The 19768-nt window shown below is 39.8% G+C and overlaps 1 non-coding gene and 2 pseudogenes across 1 annotated transcript; 2 read left to right on the plus strand and 1 right to left on the minus strand.

The window, feature by feature from the left end:
* LOC124523493 (olfactory receptor 2F1-like) overlaps window positions 1–19768 on the minus strand; it is a 335826-nt pseudogene that overhangs the window by 10374 nt on the left and 305684 nt on the right.
* LOC124525249 (small nucleolar RNA SNORA7) lies at window positions 14267–14406 on the plus strand. The gene has a single exon (XR_006965457.1). It is a non-coding gene; the product is annotated as a small nucleolar RNA SNORA7 (small nucleolar RNA).
* LOC124524197 (60S ribosomal protein L32-like) lies at window positions 14479–14885 on the plus strand (annotated as a pseudogene).

Here is a 19768-nt window from a genome sequence, read left to right on the forward strand (position 1 = left end):
ATAAGAGGTGAAAAGAAAATAAAACCAAATAAGGGGAAGGAGTGATGTAGGTTGTCAGGGAGAAGATAACTCAACAGAGAGCTGAATGAGGGATAGTGTCAGTCTTGGGAAGATGCCAGATGAGAGTGATTGGAATCACAAAAGCTTTAACCACTGAATTCTGAGGCAAGTCTAATTGGATTCAATCGCTAAGATAAGCTTACTCTTTGTCCCCAGATCTCTTCATATTCAGCTAAAGTTCTGTCATCAGAGCAGTTTATTAACTTCTATTATTTGAATTAACTGCTATGCAGATGGAGCCCAACAATAAGAAACACTGTGGCCCAGGTTGCAGCTTTTGAAAAGAATGTCCCACATACTTCTTACCTTCCCAGGGGTTAGAAATCAGGAGCATAACTAAGGAGAAGCAGGAGAGTACACTTCCCCGAACCCACGCAACAAAAGGGGAATCTAATAACATTTTTTTTTATTTTTTTTTAACGTTTATTTATTTTTGAGACAGAGAGAGACAGCGTGAATGGGGGTAGGGTCAGAGAGAGAGGCAGACACAGAATCGGAAGCAGGCTCCAGGCTCGAGCTGTCAGCACAGAGCCCGACACGGGGCTCGAACTCGTGAACCACGAGATCATGACCTAGGCCGAAGTCGGACACTTAACCGACTGAGCCACCCAGGCGCCCCTCTAATAACATTTTTAAGAAGGAAATGTGTAGACATGATGCTGTTAAGGCCATGATGTTAAGAGGACATACAGTGCAGGAAGCGAAGGCAAGATCACGATATATGCCCATGGGAAGGCTTCTCTATGCTTGCTACACCCCATCCAAAGACTGTAGACCACCCTCAACCCCACCCTAAGAATTGGGGATAACCACTGAGAAGTCATTTATGGATGTCCTCCTCCATTTCATCAGAAGAACAGAGTAGGTTTTCTTTTTCTTTCCTTCTTTTTTTTTTAAGTAAACTTACACCCAACATGAAGCCTGAACTGATGACCCTGAGAAAAAGAGGCACATACCCTACCCACTAAGCCAGTCAGGTGTTCTCCAGTGTAGCTTTTCAATCCTGGTATTTAACAGCTACTAGAGACTTAACATTTTCTCTTTCTCCAACTTTTCTCAAATTCTTCCTCATTGATACAGTTCTCTTATTCCAGATCTCTTTGGACTTTCTTGGCAGAATCAAAACGAACTTCCAATTTTTCCATTATTAAGTTTTACATATATCCAGAAGATACAGAACGGTTGCACCTAGATATCACATTCTATACACATACAATGACATGGCTTTGGATTGCAGGTAATAACACACTCACTGATTTTTCACTAGGAACCCTACTTTGGGATGTACTGTTGATAATCAGAATTCCCTGCCAGGCTTCCCATGCTCCTTGCCTTTTCTTCTTCATTCTCCATCCTCTTTTCCTTTTTCTATTTTGCTTCTCTTCTCTCGGTCCCCTCTTCATCCTTTTTGCTCTTTTAACTCCCCATCACCTGATATAGATCTTCCCATCCAAAGATCTGTTTTACAGAATATGTTCCCCATTTATCTGTAAGGCAAATATCCCAAGCTTGGTGAACTTCTATTTGCATAGTGAATTTACACAAGAATTTTTTGGGAAAAAATATACAGTACCTCTATCTCAAAGACTGATCCCAGGATAAAGTCCCATGTACAAGTCTCTAAGGTCTGAAAGAAAGGATATGAAGGTAGAATTTAAAGGAAATATGACAGGGGTGCCTGACTGGCTCAGTCAGAGGAGCATGAGACTCTTGATCTTGGGGGTTGTGAATTGGGGGCCCACTTTGGGGGTAGAGATTACTTAAATAAATAATTTTTAAAAAATAAAGGAGGTATGACAGTCATGTTTCTGTGAGATATCTGTTGCTCTCTTTTTCTAGACTTCTCATCCTTTTCCCCAATCTGTGGGGAAAGTAAGTTTATTTTGTGATGGAGTTGCAAATACCTGGTTAAGTTCATGTTAAATATGGTGACAGGCACCACCAACAAAACTTTAATGTTCAAATGATAAAGTGTAGCAAAAATGGAGAAGGGTTTTGAATTTCCAAATCACTTATAAGCAGTTTTATAACATATTTGTATTTAGAAGCTGTCAGTGACCCTTCTGAGACCAAGGGAATAGTGGTAGAGACAGATTGAGGTAAGGTGGAGACACTGGGGGCTTGGAGACCGTGTTTAAAGGAACTGGATTTAGAAAGTCATCACAAAGAACACCGGAAGAGCTGAGTGAAGTGGATGTACTGTGCTAATCATCCTGTAAGAAAAACACCAAACACAGAATGATAGAAGAAATGGAGAAAACCCACCAGAGATTCTGGTGGTGGTGACTCAGATAGGGTACTTGGAAAACAGAACATAAATAACTGCTCAAAGTGCCCAGAATCTGATGAGACACTGCTCAAAAGTCTGAGGAAACATCTCAGGGCAGAGCTCATGGATGTATTTGCAGCTCTGGCGGGAAACACTTTTTTTCTCATTGATTTGGGAGGAGGTGACGGCTGGGCAAAGAGTGAAAGCAATAGAGAGAATACATGAACAGGTAAAGCAACTCTTCTGAGTGTGAGGGTGAGATGCCCTAACCAGAAAAATGAATGACCACAGAGCTGCTAAAGGGAGAATGAAATCGGGAGAGTCCACCAGGGACTGTCTACCTCTGCAAGCTTGTACTTAGTAAACAGGAGGCACCTGTAATTTATCCCACCTGTATGTAAACTCTTCCTATATTTTCCTTCTGCTGTTTTCCCTGTGAGCAGATTCTGAGTTTGTTGCACTTCCTGGGGGTTGGTAGATGGTTGGATAACCTGTAGAGAAGAGAAATGGAGAATTGCAGGACATTGTTTTAGGAAAAGAAAATCGCCCTTCTGATGTCTTTCCCCTTTCTATTGTATAGGCAATAGAAAATATCCCAAGCCAATAGGGTGAAAAATTTGCCTGGAAGAGAATCTTGGATTTAGGGCTATTTGGGTATGGTTTGGTCAATCTCTGGCCTCCTTTAAGGGGAATACTTGGTAGTCAGGTGAACGTCATGGTAATGCTACCTCAGGAATTTCAGAGAGTCGGGGATGGTGGAGATAGGCGCATGAATGGGTGCAGTTTTTATGCTCTGATTCTCATGGTGCTAATTACTCTACATTCTGGAGGATTTAGAGCCTAAAGAAGTAACTGGAAGTAATGATCTTCTCTGAGATGGAACATACCTTTTTATATTCCCCCCTTCTGAAATAATAGTCTCGCCCAATGACCACTCTTCCATCTGTGCATCTCTGTGTGTGTACACACACACACACACATACACACTCACACACACAATACTAACTTCCCCTTTGGACCCTAAATCTTTCACCTACAATGGTTGGTTTGACCCCAAGTAACACAGCAGCATCACCATCTCAAAACTGATTTAGGTTCCATATTAGCCGCTGATCAAATTCACAAACCTCACAGTGGCAGAAGCTCTGTTATACCTGCCTCTTTAACACCCCCTGATTCAATAACATCCCTCACCCATGCTCCCATTCCACACACCAGCAGAATCTTTCTTGTTATTCAAGAAAATTAGTTACCCTTTGTATCCTGACAGCCTCTCTCTCCTTGGACCTGCTACTTAGTCATTTGCTCCCCCCAGGAATGCTGCACCTCGTCTTCCCACACCTCACATCCGACCACACATAAAACAACTCACCAGTCTCTCTCCATTATCATAAAATCCTAACTGCTAATATCATTTCATTTTGATCTTCCATTTAGCATTTAGGACTTAGATTCCACAGGAATCAAGCCCACTTTATTTTTTTTAAGGAGTTCATTTTTTTTTCAGTGTTTCAGAAACTATTTATTAGATTATCTTGATTGCACGATGTGATCCAATAACAGTTTGTTTTATCATCCACTTGGATTTCCTTTTTGCATTAGCTTCCATGACAGTAATTCTCAACTGGTGTAACAATTATTGTTAAGACATTAGGACTATTGAAGTTTGATGTTAAAATAGAATCAAATTATGAAGGCAAATAGGCAAGACTTCTAATTCCCTTTCATTGTAAAGAACTTGATGTGTTTTGAAGATAAAAAGCTTAATCATCCAAATTGATCTGCATACAAATTTTCCTTTTCTTTCCTCTGTTTCTTTCCCACCATTTGAAATATTATCTTTGCTGAGGCCTACACATCATTCTTGCCTGATATAATTCTTGATAGGAATACAGACCACTCTCAAAGTCTCCATGAATACAAAAGTTAGGCAACTTAGGATCTGTACAAACCAAGTACTGATTATGAACTCTGAGGGCTGAAATGGTCTGAAATATGGAACTTTGTACTGTTAGGTATTTATCCAAAGGATACAAAAATGCTGATTCAAAGGAGCACATGCACCCCAATGTTTATAGCAGCACTATCAACAATAGCCAAATGATGGAAAGAGCCCAAATGTCCATTGGCTGATGAATGGATAAAGAAGATGTGGCATATTTATATGATGGAATACTACTCGGTATGAAAAAGAATAAAATCTTGCCATTTGCAACAACATGGATGGAACTAGAGTATATTATGCTAAGTGAAATAAGTCAGAGAAAGACAGATATCATATGATTTCACTCATGTGGAATTTGAGAAACACAACACATGAACATAGGGGAAAGGAAGGAAAAATAAAATAAAAACAGAGATGGAGGCAAACCACAGGAATTCTTTTTTTGTTTGTTTATTTAATTTATTTATTTTGAGAAAGAGAGAGACAGAGAGCATGTGCGAGCAGGGGAGGGGCAGAGAGAAAAGGAAGAGAGAGAGAGAATCCCAAGCAGGCGCCACTCTCTCAGCATAGAGCCCAACACAGGGCTCAATCCCATGAACTGTGAGGTCATGACCTGAGCCAAAGTCAAGAGTTGGATGCTTAATCGACTGAGTCACCCAGGTGCCCAAGTCAAACTCACTTTAATATAGACTGGGAAGAAAGAAGAAAAATACAATTAGAAGGAAATTATAAATCGATGAGAATTAACAAAGGAGTTGGTATGCTGTTGTTCTTAGATCTCCAACATTACCCTGTAATGAGAATAAAGTGCTCATTAAACATTTACTCATCCCAAGCAATCCATAGAACCTCCTAAAGAGGCAGGCCTCGGCAGCTCTGCACTCTGCTCTCAGGGATCGGCCCCTGGTACCATTTCTAAAGGAGTGAAGCATCATTATCACCATATATTACAGCCTTGCAGCAAAATTGCTGTAGCACCCTTTCCCAAAAGGGTGCTAAACACTTATCACAGAAAAATTCTCTGTGTCTGACTGTAGCTTCCTAGCAAATAATTGAACATTATGTAGGAAATACACTTAGAAATAAATGGGAAGTTCAGGAATTGAAGGCAATAGCAGCTTTAGTTCAGGATATTTAGGTTCAAACCATAAAAGTACAAGCTATGGATAAGAAGACCATGATTGTGAGCAAAATTCACAAATGTCTTATAAATATAAAGGGCCCGTTGATACTCTACCTCCCTAACACATCCACCCTCCTCATGTAGGAGTGGAAATAAAAAATTATCTGACAGTTACCTTTCCAGCCACCTATTTTCTCCTTGCACAGAGGAGCTATGTGTGAACCATTGCCTCCCACCTCCCTACCTCCTCTCTCACCACTTATAGAATTTGGGCATTTTTTATCACACTCACATGTGAGTCTTTTACCCCAAGCTTCTGAGTTCTGATAGCACTTCTCTTCTCTATCCCCTTTCTATTTGTCTAAAACCACCAAAGTCAAGACTAAGATGTCTACGACTGATGGTAGGTAACATGTTAACAAGAAAAAAGAAAATTTCTTTTAGAAATAACTTGTGCTTTTTCTGATTACCAGAAGATAGAAGTAAATATGATGTTATACATCTTCCCAAAGAAAATGACAGTTACCATTTTGGAAAATCATTGGTTTAAAAAAAATTTTTTTTATGTTTATTTATTTTTGAGACAGAGAGAGAGACACAGCATGAGCAGGGGAGGGTTAGAGAGAGGGAGACACAGAATCTGAAGCAGGCTCCAGGCTCTGAGATGTCAGCACAGATCCCGACAAGGGACTCGAACCCACAGACTGTGAGATCATGACCTGAGCCAAAGTTCGATGTTTAATCGACTGAGACACCCAGGTGCCCCAGGTGTTGATTCCAATTAGAAATGACAAAGAACCTGAGGACTTATCCCCTAGCCCCTTGGACATGTGCAGAAGATGCCTGCAGAGAACCAGGAAATTTCCCATCTCTGCCCTCATTCTCTATTTATTAATCTACTCTTTTCAAAGCATCAGCTTTCAACATGGAAAACTTTTTTCCTAGATTCAATGATTATTCTTCAGTTTTGTTTAATTACAAATGTCATATTAAAAATAGGGGCGCCTGGGTGGCTCAGTCAGTTAAGCATCCAACTTCAGCTCAGGTCATGATCTCACGGTTTGTGAGCTCAAGCCCCACATCGGGCTCTGCACTGACAACTCAGAGCGTGGTGCCTGCTTCAGATTCTGTGTTTCCCTCTCTTTCTGCTCTTCCCCCACTCATGCTCTGTCTCTCTGTCTCTCAAAAATAAATAACCATTAAAAAAAACTTTTAAATAGAATATGCTTTCAGTTCAGTTCTAGGTTCACTTAGCAGCTGAGACAGGATGGGGAACTTCACCCCATTCTTCTCTAGGGAGGTGTGGTCTAAATTTTAAAAACACAATTTGTGCTGCCTGTTTATTATTGCTCATTCTTTGATAATTTATTATACATTCCTTTGCCATTTTAACTAGCCAGAGCAAAAACCATTTAAGGTTGGACTAGGTAAGCAACTCAGAAGATTATAGTGGAAAGAAGTGAAACTGAGGGGCGCCTGGATAGCTCAGTCAGTTAAGCTGTCAACTCTTTATTTCAGCTCAGGTCATGATCTCATGGTTCATGAGTTTGAGCCCCACATTGGGCTCTGTGCTCACAGCACGGAACCTGCTTCAGATCCTCTGTCTCCCTCTTTCTTCTCCTCCCCCCCACCAAAAATAAATAAACGTTAAAAAAAAAGAACTGAAATCGAAACTACCACAGCCCCTACAGTTCACAGATTAAATTCCTCATCAACTCCTTCATCTTTCTTGCTTGCAGTCTCTAAATAAATGTATGCTTCTGTAGGGGCCACACCCTCAAGCTTCAGCCTTCCTCATAAACCCCTCTGTCCTTCTGCCCCACAGGTACCTGTTTAGAATAATAAATTGGGGGTTCAAAAAAGAAAGGTAGAAGAGGACAGGATCCGAATGGCCAGCTAACTGGCAGCAGGATTAGAATGGTAAATTATACAGACTTGAATCTATAAGTTGAATATCCACCTTTCTGAATACTTAATGACAACAGAGGAAGCAAGTCATTGGAGGGGAGTTTAGGTAGAAGCAAACAGAGTTGCGATCAAGAGAGGCCAAGATGTTTAATGGATTATCGACGCAGACATAGAAGTTACCTGGAATGACGGACGACATAAGCGAGGGTGAAAGAGATAATTCTCAGCTGGATGCCAAAGTCTTCAATGAGTGAAGGGGATTTTTCAGGAGAGCGATCGGTTACAGGGAAAAGGAGTAGTAGAGCAGGAGATAATCAGTGATATCAGCCCCAAAATAGCAGAGATAACTGAGGTCTAAAAGACTTCATTCAGACATCATCTTTTCCAAAAAGCCTACCTGGACTCTTCTCCCATCAATTGTTATTAGATGAATACTGGAGTATTTCTATGGCACTCTGCAAATTTCTATGGTATCACATACTAAGTGTATCTATTAGTTTACATGTCTTTTAGACTATGAGCTTTCCTGGTGCCTGATGGCACAGAAGGGGCCAACTATAAATTTGTTAAACTGAACTCTTCTGTAATATTCAACTGCCTCCATCCAGGGTGATTTATTTGGATTGTTTTCTCATCATCCTAGACTATTCCAAATGTTCAAACAAAGCAGAATTAATAGAGATGTTGGATTTAGCATTATAGGCTGCTTATCACTGTATATGTTAAAAAGAAAGCATGAATGTTGAAGTCAGATAGCCTTAAGCGAGTTCAAATTCTGACTTTACAATTTATTACTTTGAACTTCTACTCCTTATTTTGTACAATTGAAGGCAATAAATATTCACAAAGACGTTGTATAAGTTAAAAGTAATATGCACTGGGGTGCCTGGGTGGCTCAGTCAGTTAAGCATCTGACTCTTGGTTTCAGCTTAGGTCATTATCTCACAGTTCATTGGTTCAAGCCCCGTGTCGAATCCCACGGGATTCTCTCTCTCCCTCTGTCTCTGCCTCTCACCTGCATGCTTTCTCTCTCTCTCTCTTTCTCAAAATAAAATAAACATTAAAAAAGTGATATGCACTGTAATATGTATACAATTGCCTAACAAGATGCATATTAGAATTCTCTGTCTCTCTGTCTCTCTCACACACACACCTTCTTTCTCTCTCACATACATACACATGCACACACTCTTCTCCCACCCTTGAATTTGGGCATGATAATATGACTAGCTTTGGCCAGTCACATATGAATAGAAATGTCATGAGTCAATTGTAGCAGAAACATTTGAAAGACTCCATGTCTGCTCTTCTCCACATTGACTACGGAGGCATGTAACTGGATGGAGATGCACATTAAAGGTGCCTAAAATGTTGAGCCACGGCCAGAGAGAAGATAGCTGCCCTGGGCTTACAGTGAAATTTACACAGGTGAGAAACTTTTGGTATGTTTGCCCACTTGCATTTTTATGATGTTTGTTATTACAGCATCACCTAGATTATATATCTCACATATCTTCATACTTAGCCTTCTCATAAAGAAGATATACCTTTCTAAGCAGATAATTCTGTGTTACTACCTCAGGACAAATACCAGAGGACAGCTATCAGAAGCATCCGCTGTTGATGGACATGGTGTTAACTATATCTCTAAATATACTCTTATTTTTTCAAACCCTCCAGAGATGCTAATAGAAACAGAAAAAAAAAAAACCAACCAGATATGAGACACACAGCTAAGGCAGTGTTGAGAGGAAAATTTTTATAACATTAAAAATGAATATGTTAGGTAAGAGGAAAAGTCTTAAATCGAAAATCTAAGCTCCCAATTCAAGAACACAGAAAAGAAAAAAAGTAAAATAAACTGAAAGCAAAAGAAGGAAGAAAATAATAACCTAAGAACAGAAATTGATAAAATTGAAAGCAGAAAAACAACACGGAAAAAAAACCCAATGAAACAAAGGTCTAGTTCTTTGAAAAACATCAGTAAAACTGGCAGACTTCTAACAATACAGATAAGAGAGAGAAAAAGAGAAGATACAAACTACCAACATTAGGAATGAAAGAAGAGATATTACTATAGACCCTGAACACATAAAAGGATAATAAGAAAGTACTAGGAACAACTCTGCACGCATAAATTTGACAGCTTATACAAAAGAAACCACTTCCCCAAAAGACACAAACTAGCACAAGCCATCCCATACAAAAAGGTAATTTGAATACCCCATTACTATCAAGAAAGGTAAAGTCATAATTTTAAAACTTTCTAAAAAGAAATCTTCAGGCCAAGATACTTTAACTGGATAATTCTACCAAATATTTAGAGAAGAATTAATGTCAGTTCTACATAACCTCTTCCTTTCTATCTGGAAAGGGAATTTGTCTTAATGCATTCTATGAAGCTAATATTACCCTAATACCACAACCAGATAAAGATAATGCAAAAAAGGAAACTACAAACAAATGTCTTTGAATATACACACAGAAATCCTTAACAAATATTAACAAACAATTCAGCAATATGTAAAAAGAATTATCACCATAACCAAGTGAGGATTATTCCAGTGATACCAAGCAGATTCAGTATTCAAAAATCAATGTAGCCCATCACAAGCAAAAGATGAAAAATCACATTGTCATACCAAACAGTGTAGAAAAAAACATCTGACCAATTCAACATTCATTTATAATTTTAAAAAAATTCTCAGAAAAATAGAAATAGAATAAAACTACCCCAACTTGATAAAGAGAAGCTACAGAAAAATCCTACAGCTAACATTATATTTACTGGTGAAAGTCTGAATGCTTTGTCCCTAAGGTTGGGAACAAGGCAAGGATGTCTGCTCTCATCGTCACTTATTCAACATTAGAAGTTATAAACCAATATAAAAAGGCAATAAAAGTCATGTATGTCAGGAAGGAATCAATGAAATTGTGCATGTATAATTTCTTTAAAAAGTAAAATATATAGGTGTAAACCTAACAAGATAAGATATTTACAGGACTTGTATGCTGAAAACTACACAACACTGATGAAAATAATCAAAAAGATCTAAACAAACAGAAAGACATGCCGTATTCATGGTGGAAAGTCTCAACACAGCAAAGATGTCAATTCTTTCTAAATTGATATACAGATTTAACACAAATCCTGTCAAATTTCCAGCAACTCTTTTCTCTTTTTATAGATATCAACAATATTATTCTAAAATTTACATGGGAAAGCAAAGGAATTAGAATAGCTCAAACAATTTTGGATGGATCTACCCAATTTCAGCTCAAACAATGGATCTACCCAATTTCAAGACTTATTAGATACTATAGAAATCAACACTATGTAGTATTTAAAAAAAAATGCCTATGTGATATTGGCATTGTGGTAGACACACAGATCAGTAAAACAGAACCCAGAAGCCAGAAATAAATCCATGCAAATATGCCCATCTGATGTTTTACAAAGATACAAAGTGATTTCATGAAGAAAAGAGAGCTTTTTCAAGTATCTGGTGTTGGAGCAAGCAATTGGACAGCCACAAACAAACAAACACAAGTAACCATGACTTAAGTCTCACACCTTATACAAAAATTCATTCAAAATGGATCATAGACTTAAATGTAAAACATGAAACTATGAAATATATTTTTAAAAAGCAGAGGAGATAATCTTTAAGAGCTAGGGCTAGGCAAAAAGAGCCCTTAAACTTGACACTAAATCAAAATCCATAAAAGGAAAAGTTGATAAGCTGATAAGTTGGATTTGACCAAAATGTAAAATTTTTACTTTGTAAGACTCTATTAAGAGGATGAAAAGTCAAGATAGAGACAAAGAGAAAATATTTGTAAACTACATATCTGAAAAGGCTATTCTCCAGAATATATAAAGTACTAGCAAATCTCAACATTAAAACCATAAACAGTCCTGTTAGAAAATAGGCAAAAGGCATAAAGAGGCATTCAATCAAAAAAGGATATAAAGAGGGCAAAAAAAAAAAAGCACATGAAAAGATTTTCAACAAAATTAGCTATTGGAAAAATAGAGCCACAATGGGATATAAAATCTCATAGATTTACCTATCAAAATGTCTAAAGTTAAAATAGTAACAACACTAAATAACGGTGAGGATGTGGAGAAGATGCATCACTCATACATTGCTGGTGGGAAGGTAAAATGATGAAGCCACTCGGAAAACAGTTTAGCAGTTTCTTTAAAAAGGAAACATGCAACTACTATGGGGCTCAGCAGTTACACTCCTAGGTATTATCCTAGCGAAATGAAGAGATGTTCACACAAAAGCCTGTACACAAATGTTTACAGTAACTGTATTTAAAGTAGCTAAAAATTGGAAACCCAGATGTCTTTCAGAGTAAACTGTTAAACAAATGGTAATCTATCAACACTGTGGAAGACTACTCTGCAATTAAAAAAAAAATCTACCAATACACACAACATGCATGAATCTCCAGAGAATTATGTCGAATGCAAAAAGAAAAAGAAAAAAAAAAGCTAATCCCCAAATCCCCAAAGGTTATATGCTACATGATTCTTCCACTTTTATAACGTTTTTGAAATTATAAAAAACTACAGAAATGGAGAACAGATTAGGGTTTGCCAGGGGTTTAAGGAAGGGGTGGAGAGGATGGAAGTAGGTATGACTAAGCAAAAGCAACATGAGGGATCCTTGTGGGGATAGAAATGTTCTGTATCTTAACTGTCTAAGTCAATATCCTGGTTGAACTTTAATGTGAACATCGATTTGAATTTCATACAATGCCCATGGAATTCCAGATAGAGTCATAAGAAACCCATAATTGGCTAGGTAGATATGCAAAATATAGTTCCATCTTGACTTCAGGTGCCATGTGTTTACACAACTGCTAATGGAAATGTTCCCTATCCTAACTATGAATGTCAATATTCTGGTTGTGATATGTACTAGTTTCTTTAAGATGTTACCGTTGGAGGAAACTGGGTTAAGGGTACATGGAATCTTTCTGCACTATTTTATACAAATTCACATAAATCTACTGCTATCTCAAAATAAAATTTTTTTAAGAAAAAATAAAAGCATCTGCATACAAATCATCATTATGTGTTTTCCAAGAACACATGCAGAAAATAGACACTGAGGAGATCAGAGGGACTGCTTGCTGGTAGGGAAGGTGAGGAGAATGGGAGTGAGCAATGGGAATAAAGGACATATTTTCCTAATAGCAGAAAAAGCTTAAATTTTTTTTAATGCTCTCGGTTCACATTTGTCTGACCAGCCAGTGATGGATTGTAGCACAGAGTCCATTACTCCTTATTGAATGCATCCAAAGTCATAGATCAGGGGTCACACACAAAAAAATCCTTCTATAATATGAGGTTTATAGGATGTCCATGGAGCTCCATATATAGCCACAGGCCTCATGTAATTGGCTCAGGAAGGTAGGCAAAATATGGTTCCCTTTTGATTGCAGGTGTTAAGTATTTACACAACAGCAGATGAAATTCAAATCAAGGCGTCACTATAACAACAGTTAAGTTTGCATTTCAAAATCCTATCTTGGGGGCAGCCAGGCTAAATGGCTCATTGTAATTATTTGGATAATTCATTTGTACAGGCATAGTACCATTAAATAACAAAATAGGTTCAGTTTACAAACTAATCTTATTCTTATGTCTCAGTTCTCTTAAATTTTCTGTGAAGGCTTGATGTTTAAAGACCGAAGGGGAGAATTTCCTGCTAAGGGTTTTTAGTAGATATTTTATTTTATTTTATTTTATTTTATTTTATTTTATTTTATTTTATTTATTAGATATTTTACATAAGAACTTACTGGACAAATTCCTTGGAAGTTTACAATCTAGAATTCTAGAAAGATTTTTATGTATACTAACCCTTTTCTGAGTGTATGAGGAAGCAGAAAGTTCCACAAACTCAGGCCCATCTGATCTTTAAGAGTGTATTCAATTAATTCAAGCTTCTATTCACAACTGTTATGTGCCAAAAACTGCATTAGACACTGATGAAAAATGTAAGTCACATACAACCTCTAGCCTCAAAGAGCTCAAAATCTAGTAGAGGAGACAAGGAAGTAGAAAATGATAACTCAGCATGGAAAGGAATAAATAAAGGTATGAGCAAAATCTCATTTAAGGGAGCAGAGTATGCATTGTAGCGTGTTCTGGGAGGCCAAGTAGGAATGACATCCAAACTGTTCTTGAGAAAGGATTAGGTGTTTGAGTGACAGAGAGAAAAAGGAAGTGCATTCAAGACAGGTATACGCCAGGCTTGAAGACTTGAGAGGAAACCGCATCCTTCTCACTTAAAATTCTAAATCAGAGTTCTACTTACGGTTCTCCCAGATTGCACTGCAACTGTCTCAGCAAGCTAAGGAGTCAAGGCATCCGTGGGGACTGGCCATCCTCCCCTGCTTGTGTCCCCTGTGTCGTCCTTCTGTTTCTCCAGCTGCTCTTTCATTCTCTTCCCTCTCCTGACCAACCTCCTCCAAGTCTGCCCTACCTGACAAATCTGTGACCATAATGATCCCACGCCCCAACGTACCCTGAACTTTCAGGTCAGGCATCCGCCACAGCTTTTGTGTCCCCCTTCAAGTCCCTGAGAGAGACTATCTAATCAGCCTAGCTGATTAGTTTTTAGACATGTCTACTGAACATTGTAAAAGTGTCACATGGTGTGCAGTTAACCCCGCATCTCACATGGACAAAGGAAACAGTCTCCCTTGTGATTCCTCTTTCAATGTCAGGTGCCTGGTTGAATATTCTGGTTTCATGTTTCTGAACTGAGGGGTTCCAGAATTTAGGTATTCTGCAACCTTGGCTGCATATTACAACCACTTCTAAGACATATTTTAAAATTCTGATGCCAAGAACCCATCCCCAGAAATTCCAATATAATTGATTGGGTGAGGCTTCCCAGGTGATTTTATTGTGCACACACATCAAAAACCATGAAGACTTCTCCCAGGATCGTGTCTGGGGAGTGGTTAATATTCTGCCATCTTCGGAAATGGGAGAGAAAGCGAGCCTTGCAGAGGTACCCATTCTACTCCCAGTTTGCTCAGCAGCTGGAGATTGGAAGACAGTCTGCAACAATGTTCAAGGCCTGAGCAGGAAAGCTTCCTTCTAGGACTCAATGATACCATCTCTGCTTCTTTCTTGAAGGCATAATGGCTGCCCTCAGACCTCTGGTGAAGCCCAAGATCATTAAAAAGAGGGCAAAGAAGTTCATCTGGCACCAGTCAGACCAGTATGTCAAAATTAAGTGCAACTGGCAGAAACACAGAGGCATTGATGATAGGATGCACGGAAGATTCAAGAGCCAGATCCTGATGCCCAACATGGGTTATGGGAGCAACAAGAAAACAAAACACATGCTGCCCAGTGGCTCTCAGAAGTTTCTAGTCCACAAGTCAAGGAGCTTGAGGTGCTGCTGATGTGCAACGAATCTTACCGTGAAGAGATTGCTTACAATGTCTCCTCCAAGAACCATAAAGCCATAGTGGAACGAGAAGCTCAGCTGGCTATCAGAGTCACGAATCCCAATACCAGGCTGCACAGCAAAGAAAATGAATAGACAGACAGCTTATGTGCACATCACATTTGTTTTAATAAAACCATAAAAGTACAAAAAACAAACAAACAAAAAACCATGAAGACTTGCTCTTAGTGCACTGTTGGGAGAATTGATGAGTGGCTTCCTGAGCCTATGACTAATGGCATCCTTCCAGCTTTTGTCATCAGCATCAGCTACTTGCACAGATGCTCTCTGACAACACTCAGCTAATCCTCCATATTTTAGGCCTATATTGCCAAAAACAGACGGTATTGGCTCAAAGGAAGGAAGTAGCTTATTCCCACATACCTATATCTCTCCCTTCAGAATTGCAGAATTCCAGAATGAGAATATACATAATAGGGAATGAGCTCATGGAGAAAGTAAGATGGTGTATAATAAGCTACATTCTCACTGGAATCCCTGGATTCTATGAACGGGTGGTGACATTGGTATATCGTGTATGCAGTGATCCTGATGCAGCTGACTTTAACAAATAGTACCCTTCTTCTACAACACCGCACCTTCAAGTGTATTCCCCTTTTTTTTGTTCAGAGTCAGTTCCTCCAATGTTCAGTGAGGGGACATCTCCTATCTCACTTTGTCCCAGCCCCTAAAATGGTCATAACATTAAAGATACAGGTAGTTAAAAAACAAAACAAAACAGATACAGGTAGTCATTTCTCCATCTAAATCATCTGCCTGTTTGGAATATACTATAAGGGTATGTTTCTTGGGGTAGGTACATCCCTCAGGAGTTTAGAAAAACAGTTCCTTCTTCAATAGCTGGTGCAGTGACTCAGTCCTGCACGGCCTATTCCTTGACCAGCAGTCACAAGGTTAATTTTCTGTCCCAAAGATTCATGTCTCCTGAATCATCCAAAAACAACACTGCAGAATGAGCCCAATGTCATAAGTGATGTAGCCCAAGGCTTTCTGGCCTATGCCAGCAGTTAGATATTTACCCCGGGCTTGGACTTCCAAGGTTATAATAGGAAAATAAGGCAAAGCAGTGTACACACAGTTCTGGGAATGTACGTGTTTGGCACCCATATACTGGAGCTCACAGACCCACAGAAAGACACTGACTTATATTGGAAATACCAACACAGAGACACATGTGCAAAGTAATTCCAGACAGACCGTGGTCACCAGCGCTTGGCTAACATGTGAGGTCACACGCACATGTAACTTGCACATCATTCCCCTTCTGATACCTATGACTCATTATCAATACCTGCAGATATTTACATCCAAGGAGAATATGGCAAGCAGCTAAAACTACTTACTTCCCCTCCTTTCTCATCTCCTTAAATATCACCCTATACCTCCAGGGATATGATGCCTTTGCCAGTGGAAAAGGAAGTGTACTTCCTTAAGGAGATGAGCTAGCCAATCTCACTGCTCTTCTCCGTACCTAGTGGAAGAGGGGGAGCCCAAATGTAAATCCACACAGTGAAGGCAGGAAGCAAGTCTTAGACATTTTGATGACGAGAGTTTTTTCTCAAATTCTCATCCCTGCCACTACAGAAACAGCGGTCACCATGGAGGGCTGAGAACACTAGTTCAACACACCTTTCTCCTTTTCACCCTTCTCTTCATATTGCTCTGTTTGCCAAAGGTCATTTCATCCAACCCACTGCTTCTGAGAACTGGCGACTTCTACAGTAATTACAGGCAAGCTGCCCTATCCTCTCCTTTCACCCCTCTCCAAGGTCTCCCAGAGATCAAGGAAGTTTACCTGAGCAGGCATCAGTCACATGTCTATGCCTGCAGGCTAGAGCTGGGACACAGCCAAAGTAATTCCAGGAATTGGACTTGGACAATATCCTAAGATAACCTCTCTTTTTTTTCAGAGCCTGGGTGAATTGTGTAGTTTGGGACAGTCTGCCTGAAGTTAGGACCCACTCTGTGTCTCCTACTTTCCACCTTCTACAACTGGTTGCCTACAGTTTACCTGAGGTCCAGGCTGGAGTGGAGAGAATCAGTTCTCAGAATTCAGCACGACTCTTCACAGGTGGCCCAACCAGTGCTGAGTGTAAGAAATTATGATTCAGGTCTCAAATTGTGATGATTCAGGTCTCAAAGTTTTCAGTGTTAGAGCTCCTTTTGTTCTCTCAGATTTTCCAGTCATAGTCATCTATTTCATAAAGAATTTTGAGTTCTACTCTGTGCCAGAAACTGGAGATAGAAAGGAGAATATAGCACAGAACTTGACCTCCAGGATCTCAAAGTATAATGTAATGTGCATATCTGAGCTCGTATTCTAATAAGTGGAGTGAGGTGGGTGGGGAATGGGCTAAATGGGCGATGGGTATTAAGGAGGGGACTTGTGTTGAACACTGTGAGTTGTATGTTAAGTGATGAATCACTAAATTCTACTCCTGAAACAATATTACACTATATGTTAACTAACTAGAATTTAAACAAAAATTTGAAGAAAAAAAAAGAGGAGAAGCATCTTATAACAAAGCAATCCCTCTCTTTTTGCTATGGTGTATTTGTTGTTGTTTGTTTTTGTTTCACTGATTTATTTCACAGAGAGAAGAAAGCAAACAAGTGGGTCAATTTTGCCATCTTGAGCTGAAAGTCTCCAATAGCAAAGATTCTAATGGAGATTTAAAGGACAGTATCTCAAAGAAAGAGAGCACTGTGGAATGGATTACTTTAGTACTTGCTTGGCCCTGTTCCCAGTGTAATAGAGTCCCCTTAAATTATCCCAAGACCTGAAGGACATGCTAATCCAGAAGCTGATGATCTGGAAGAAGAGGAATATGGGTAGTCACCATCCTGACTTGTCAAGAACTGAGAGGTTTCCGAGCTTAAAAGACTTTCAGTGCTAAAATGGAAAGTTCTAGGCAAACCAGGGTAAGTTGGTCTCACCCAAAGTGGTGGGATGAAGAAAGTGGGCAGAAATGCCATAGGTCTCATCTTGATTATTTCCTTAAGTTCTCTGAAATTGTGTCCAGGGCTGGGAAGCAGAAATTTATAGGTAAAGTGAGTACAAGCCAGATGGACGAAGCTCCTAGTTTGTTGGGGGGGGGGGGGCAGTGCGGGATGCAGAGGGAGGAGGACGGTATCAGCAACCATTTGCCAATAGAACCAGAGCTCCAAGACTTAACCAGGGAAAGTATCTGGCATCCAATCTTTGCAGATACCACAAAGCAGAAGAGAGGATTAAGAGTGAGAGGGCAGGACTTGGATAAGGACAGTGCCAGGCTGGCAAAAGAGAAGTCAGCAACCATTGTTTCATGTGAGTGAAGTGGTTGATATGGCAAGCAAGTGAAGACAGGTCGATTAAATTGACCTCTGATACAAGGACATTATTTAGGCTATAAAACCAGGAAGAACAGCCCACCTCCTGTCCTGGCAATGTAGTCATGACATGTGCCATTGGGCAGATCCTGTTGACTTTTCCTATAGAAGCAGACTCTGTCACAAAGGGTACCTGGAAAGGTTAAGAGGATGTGCTGGGAAGCCCTGTCAAGTGGCCTTAAGAGACTCACAAACCACTCTTCCTCCTTTCCATCCCTTCAGAAAACCCAGCAGGCAATGCTTACTCATTCTCCTGTACTTAACTGAGCTACCAGGTTAGATATTAGTCCTGAATTCCTGGAGCAGACGTTGGCCACAAAGATTAAACCATAATTTTAAATTGTGAGGGGCAGCACAGTACAATGAGAAGGGGATGGCTTTTGCAAGTCAAGACACCTAGACATTGATTTAGTCTGGCCACTTACTACCTCTGTCAAATTAACTTGTAACATTGGTTTCATAGTAGGTATTACATAAGGGGTTTTGTGAGACAGAGACATAACCATATGAAAATGCCAAGCACATGCCAATACATGAGAAAGGGAACCTCCCTTCTTCCCGCACAGAGTGACCCAACTCCCTGTGTGTGTATGTGTGTGTGTGTATGAATGCATGTGTGATTGTGTATATGTGTGGCTGTGTGACTGTGTATGTGACTGTGTGTGTGTATATGAGTGTGTGTATGACTATGTGTGGTGCTGTGTGTGTGTGTGTGTGTGTGTGTTCATGTGACCCTCTGGCTTAGAATCGTAACAGGCGGATAGAAGTCCTCTCTTCTTTCTCATCCTTCCTCGGGAGCTATACTTTAATTGCATGCTGTAGCTCTCATTCCAAAGCCAGAAAGTTTTGACTTCTCCATTTTTTCACAGACTTCCAGCTCAAAAACACACCAGTGGCTTCCATATCATTGTAAAAAGGGCCCTGGAACTTATTTCTTTCTAATTTTGGAGGGACATGAAGCTATCTCTACCTCTGAGATATTCTGCTCCAAAACCCTCTCTCTACCAGGATTGGGTAACTGAGTCAGAAATGATCCCCTCCCCTAATCCCAGAGATAGTTCCTGTGACAAAAACAAACCACAGTGTTTCCTCCAACTGCTCCCAGCTGTGTCTCAATCCTCACCTCTGTCCCCTATCTTCACTTTGCTCCATACACAATGAGCTCATCAGGGACCATGAAAGACCCCAAAGAAAGATGCCCACAGTAGAGGACTAGCATGTGTCTGGAAATGTTTGAAGAATTCTTTAAAAATATAAGCTTCCAGCATAAATCTATGAAAGGGAAGGAACTCTGAGGCCTTCCAAAAAGGAGGAGTCTAGAATTAGAGAACTTTTTAAACAAAATTTTTTTAATGTTTATTTTTGGGACAGAGAGAGACAGAGCATGAACAAGGGAGGGTCAGAGAGAGAGGGAGACACAGAATCTGAAACAGGCTCCAGGTTCTGAGCTGTCAGGACAGAGCCCGACGCGGGGCTCGAACTCATGAACAGCGAGAACATGACCTGAGCCGAAGTCGGACGCTTAACCAACTGAGCCACCCAGGGGCCCCTAGAATTAGAGAACTTTATTTTTCCATTTCCTCTTACTT

Source organism: Lynx rufus, unplaced genomic scaffold, assembly GCF_022079265.1.
Source record: "Lynx rufus isolate CCGP_SWC_20201006 ecotype Redwood Valley unplaced genomic scaffold, mLynRuf1.p SCAF_4, whole genome shotgun sequence".
NCBI classification, from domain to species: Eukaryota; Metazoa; Chordata; class Mammalia; order Carnivora; family Felidae; genus Lynx; species Lynx rufus.